Below are 6000 nucleotides of genomic sequence, written 5' to 3'. Positions count from 1 at the left end.
GCCGTTCTGTAATTTAGATACCTAGAGTTTTGTTTGTTTGTTTGTTTTTTATTTGTAGCTTCCTGGACATAGAACCTGCTTTCCACTGTAATGAAAAGGCAGAGCACCTGCTTCGTTTGCTGAAAGAAAAAAAGGAGATCAAAACTATGGAGGGGCGCGCTCACCAAGAGGTCGGCAGTCGAGGAGAGAGCGGAAGAAGAGGCAGAGGAGGAAAAAAGGAGATGTTTCGCCAAGTTCTCATTGAGCCGGTATGATGTGAGCAGGAGCTGGGACAATCTGTATCCAGGCAGAACACAATTGATCCAAGAGGGGATATGGAAGAAGATGCTTCAATTCGTCCTCTGGACAGAGAGAGTGCGAGGACCGGCATGTCTAGAGGTTTCTGTGGTTGAGTTGGAACATCTAGTATGAGAGGTAAGGAGCATGGCAGTGCGTTGTTGTGTGCTACACGTAACTCATAGTCGACCAGGGACGCCGCCCGAATTGTCAGTGGAGTTCGACGTTGACAAGAGGCATCAGTGGACTTCGGTTCATCAGCTGGCTGGGCTTGACCTTGCCCATCGCCATCGCATCTTCCATGACCTCCTTCCATGGCCTATGGCCTCGTCACTCCTCTCTACCGCATCGGAGCCCGGGGCGACCGGTGAGTGGTGAGCATTTTGTGAGCCGGGCCGGGCTGATAAAAAGCCTGAACCTTTTCGGATCTAAAATCGGTACCCAAGCCTACCCAACAGCCCTATCGAGCCAGAAAATTCAGGTCTAAATCGGGCCGTGGTCGGGTTGCCTACTATTTTTCAGTGTGGAAATAATTAATTTTAATGTTTGGGCTGGGCTCGTGCCGGTCTGATTTTTTCTGGGCTTGCAAAACCAATGCCACACCCGGGCTCTAAACGAGCATGAGAGGCTGGTTCGGGCCGGACTCATTTTGAGTGGTGAGTGGTGACCCCGTGGCGTGATGTGATGTACCTGAGTTTTTTCTTTCTTTTTTGCGGTAATGATGTACTACCTGTCTTTGTTTGGGTTTGGTCATGGTTCGGTTTCTACCTTCTCCGATTCGAGTCAACTTTGGAGTGCTTCTGCATCTCCTGTTCAGCATCCAGTGTCTGGATGGTTCAGCTTCCCCTGAATCCTGAACTTAGTGCCAATGTGTTATTGTGAACTCGAAAGCTGTTTTTGTGGCCGAAGAGAAACAAAACCAAGCAATTTCCTATGACCTCGTATCTACAATAGTAGCATACACCGCAGAACAGGATTACAGGAAACTGAGGAGCTTCCTGTGTCAAAGAAAGAAAAAAAATACTGAAAAAAGAGAATAGCAAATGGATACTACTAAGTGCCGATCGACACTTGCAGTCATATTTTTCATTCATCATTCACAGATGTATTTTTTTCAAGTGCTTCCAGTAAATTTAATCTACAGTAATGCTTAAGGACTTTTTGTGATAAGTTTATTGGCTTCTTCAGATGTGACAATTCCAAGCTGTAGATGAATGTTTGGCTGTAGCTTCGCTTCGATGAGTGCCATCCATCTTGGACAATGAAGTGCCTTGCTCGTGCTTGCATCATGCATACTTGTGTTGTGTCTCTGCCGATTTCTAATTTCTAAACATTCACATGCTTTCATACTTGCTCCGATCCACTCACAAATAGGAAACTAGCTTGATGCTGCATCTCCATGGATGTCAACTTTGGAGTGCAGCCAATCAGCCATCAACGAGGAGAGGTCAGCTATCAAAGATTTTGTAGCCTGAAGAATGAAGAAAGTCTTGGCAGTCACGGATTGAAGAGGTCCATTTCGTCGCTGCCTGCTGGACGATGCTGCACGTCCTGTTTCTCATGCACGGCTAGCTGTTGTTTTCAGAATCCTTGAGAACCTGTTAGTTGGTTTCAGAGTTTCAGACACCGGCTGACTCGACTAGCTAGTTGAAAAATAGTATTATTAGTAAATCACTATTACGACATCTTTTTTTTTAGAACAAATCACTATTACGGCATGAGCCTTACTCAAGTCCAGGCAGCCCGTGGTGGCGCTGGGCTGCTCACCGGCCCATGGCCCATTCCGCTTGCGCCGGCTGTGGTGTTCTGCTGTGTGCCTGTTGCTTGGTCAGCTGCTGGGTGTGCTTGACCTCGTCGCCACTGCGCATCTTCCTTGACCTCATTCCATGGGCTCCTCGTCTCCGTGCAGCGCAGCGCAGTGGTGTGCGATCCGGCCGGCCCGGCCGGTGACCCGTGACGACCTGGCCTTCCCTTTTGGTTTCGTTTTGGCCTGCTCTTAGGTCGCTTCTTCGTCTTCATCTCCTCGGAGAGTCAACTTTGGAGTACCACGCGCCCCCTGAATAAAATAAATAAGCAAGAGTGATCTGAAAAGGACCTTTCCATGGTAAATCTAATTCAATTTTCATCCTGATTGGAGTAATATCTATGCTTTAGCTGTTGTTAGGTTGTAGCTTCCCGGAGTGCCATCAATTTTTGGACAGGAGCTGCCACTGTACCCTAGTCTTGCTCATGCATACATGCATGGCAATTTTTTAATCCCGGTATAACCACATGCTTTCGTACTTCTTTTTTTTTTTAAGGACATGCTTTCGTACTTCGATGCGACTCCATGGGTGTCAACTTTGGAGTGCAGCCAGCAAGGACGCAAGAAGCCACCTAAAAGGATTTTGTAGCAGCTCGAAAAAGTCTTGCTAGTCATGGATGAAGAGGTCCATTTTTGTTGCCTGGATGATGATGATGGTGTACGTCAGCATGTTTCTCACATGCATGGTGGTTGTTTTCAGAATTAGTTCTCCAGAATCCGTTGCTTCCAGGATTTCAACCACCGGTTGATTATATTCAGACTCATTCAACAATGGCCGCCCGATCCCCTCGGGATGTGGCCTCAATCATCTCTATGGTTCGGAAATCATCGATCGAGATTAAAAGCACATGGCGTATGATCGAATGGGTAGCTGAATTCATGCGCTCTCTCTCTATATATATTTATATATATATATATGGAAAATCTATTTTACACGCGCATGTAGCTATTCTACATAGTATCCATCATGGAACTCTGTTGGACCGTCACATTATCAGGTCACGAACCACCAGACCCGTTAGCCGCGTCTAGCGCGCTACCCCGTGCGTATACACACTTCTCCCGATGTGTATTTACGGCACACCAAATAAATTAATTTTTTATACGGTAATTATCCATCGGTAGCATCATTATCCATCACGGTGGGCTGTTGCTGAGGATCACGATTTCAAACTCGTTATTGTTGGAGAGATATTCGGATGTTGACAACAGAATAAGCAATTCGTTCGTAGCGTCACCGGCGTCTGGCGCATACGACGCTTCTTCTCGGTGGTCTCATCTATCAGCGGTGGCGACGAACTGCGTTGCGATCCGCTCAGCGTTTGACTTTCTAGCCAGACGGCGGTGATCAGGTACGAGCCTATATTTTTTTGAATATTGGAAGAATTATTCAACCGTAAAAGCAAACGATGCTCGCCCTGGCATAGCTCATTGACCCTACTTCCCGGAGCTGCCGGTGGTGAGGGTATGTCCGTAGTACTGCTCTCGTGCATCCGTGGCTTGGGAACTCCGTTCTGGACAAGTATATGCCCATACCTCGTTTTAATCTATTAGAATGTGCTGCTTCTCATGCATGTTCTGCTCCGTTTATACTCTGTCATTCAACATTGAATTATGCGTGCTCTGCTTTCTAACTCCTTGCTTTTTCAGAAAAGGGTATTGTGGTGAACTGGTGATCAATCTAGTTATACATAGACTAACGATTTGTTTATTTGCCATGTAGATGGGAAAATCCCCGAAAGCCATGTATGCTGGAGGCAGTTCAAGCTCCAAGTCAGCTTTTGCAAAGGCTTTGCATGCTGTCCGGCTCAAAAAAGGTGTTCAACATGCACAAGGTTCAGGGATCAACGAAGCAGTGCATAGAGGCGGAGTCGTGGAAAAGCAAATGAAGCAAAAGTAGCTACCAGGTGTTCTCCTGAAATTATTTCTGATATTTTCGACGGTCTGGATGACCACAGACTTAGCCTGCTAAGACAGATAGGGTTCGAAGGTTGGACTAAGTTGAATATCTTCAAGACAAATAAACAGCTTGGTGCATGACTGCTTAGTAAGTTTGACCCCATATCTAGTTCCCATAATGCCAGGACCAATTCTAAACTCAAGTTGACGTGCCATGATGTCAACCTTGTCCTAGGCATTCCTTGGAAGGGTAAGGATATAGTACCTGCAACACAGCAGGAGGTTGTTAACATGAAACAATACCTGTGTGGTGTTTTCCAAAAAGAGTCATTTGATCACATCGATATAAATTATCTTTGCAGTATTTTAGATAGGGTTCTCGGTGGCAAGATGACTGCCGATGAAGTTCAGCAATTCAAGACTGCCTTCATAATCTTTGTTGTCACAAAATTGTTGGCTCCAGTTTCTCTGAATAACTACATATCATCAAGGTATATGAGGCCCTTGGTCGATATTGAGAAGGTAACACAAGTATAACTAGGCACAGTTTGCCATTGATGAGATAAAAATTGCAGCGAATAGTCTACAGAACAAGCTCCACAACAAGAAGGGTGCAGGCTACATTAATAGTTGCATCACATTGCTTCAGGTATCTCATAACTATGTATCATTACATTGGCTTGCCCTTCTTAGTAGTACATACCAAATGATGTAGTTTATGACAAGTTTCTCCAATTTTTAACCTCTATCTCAGGTTTTCTATTTGGATAATCTTGACAATGGTTCCAACACTCCCAAGCATGAATGTCTCCCACATATCAGTTCATACAATGACAGAGTGATGACAGATCTCATAAACAGAGATGTGATCCTACAAAATCAAATTCCATTTCCATCATTTAGAAAACTCAAGGTATCTGTCTTCCACCCTCAATTATTCAATTGTGTCTAAACTCGTTTTGTCAGAATTTAATATTATACATTCTCTTGCTATGCCTCCAATACCATTGCAAGTGAAATTCAGGTGATTGAAATAAACTATCTATAGTAGTGAAATCTCATAGAATTCAGATAAAATGAGCCCATACTTCCGTTGCAGAGTACAGTCAACATACTATGCCTTGTCTGACCCTTTAGAGTGAAACATGATCCTTTAAATACTCTGCATATGCCTGACTCCTTTAGAAAGAATTTTAAAAAAGTGGAGGTATGTGGTGATACCCACAGGACCCAGGTATCGATTAAATTCGTATGAGCTCATACTTTCCTAGATACTACCAAAAAGTCTGGGGCCATACATAATCCAACAATGCCACATAGCACACTCTTGCATACACCTGAATATTGTACTACAATAATTATCAAATTATGAATGCTACCAATCATGCCATTCTTTGTCTCTACATATCATAATCAAATTTATTAACATTCCTACATTAGTAGAAAGAGCTACACTGGCTCACACCTCTCTAACTATTGAGCAATTTCTTATCAGAATCTGCAAGTCGTGAAGGATGTACCTACTTCCAATAATATACTCAGGTCTATCAATGGCATTGAACCACCGAGTTTTGACCTGGGCATATCACAAATTGTCGCTGATCATGATACGATGGACTTAAGCCCCCAACTACAGGTGCATGCTAATTTGAATGCAGATTTTACCAAGGTGGCAGATCCTGACCTTTCTATTCATAAACAGGAAGTTGCCAAACTTGTATCGACTCCGAAGACAGTAACCAGATCCATCAAAGGCATCGACCCACCAAGTTTTGACCTGGGCCTATCACAAATTGATGATGAGCATCATACGGAGGAATTAAGCTCCCCACTGCAAGTGCATGCTAATTTAATTGCAGATTTTGAAAAGGCGGCTGATCATGAGGTTGTGCCAGATACCCCATGTCGTCAGGGTTTATCAAATTCAGGTATTATTAATTTTTCTACACCCCAAAATTGTTTCGTCCGGTTTTAATACATACCTACCATGACACTAATAAGAGCAAAACTTCTGTCACCAT

This window comes from Panicum hallii, chromosome 8, assembly GCF_002211085.1.
Source record: "Panicum hallii strain FIL2 chromosome 8, PHallii_v3.1, whole genome shotgun sequence".
Classification (NCBI taxonomy): Eukaryota; Viridiplantae; Streptophyta; class Magnoliopsida; order Poales; family Poaceae; genus Panicum; species Panicum hallii.
The sequence above is the reverse complement of the archived record's forward strand: the minus strand, read 5'-3'. Positions refer to the sequence as shown.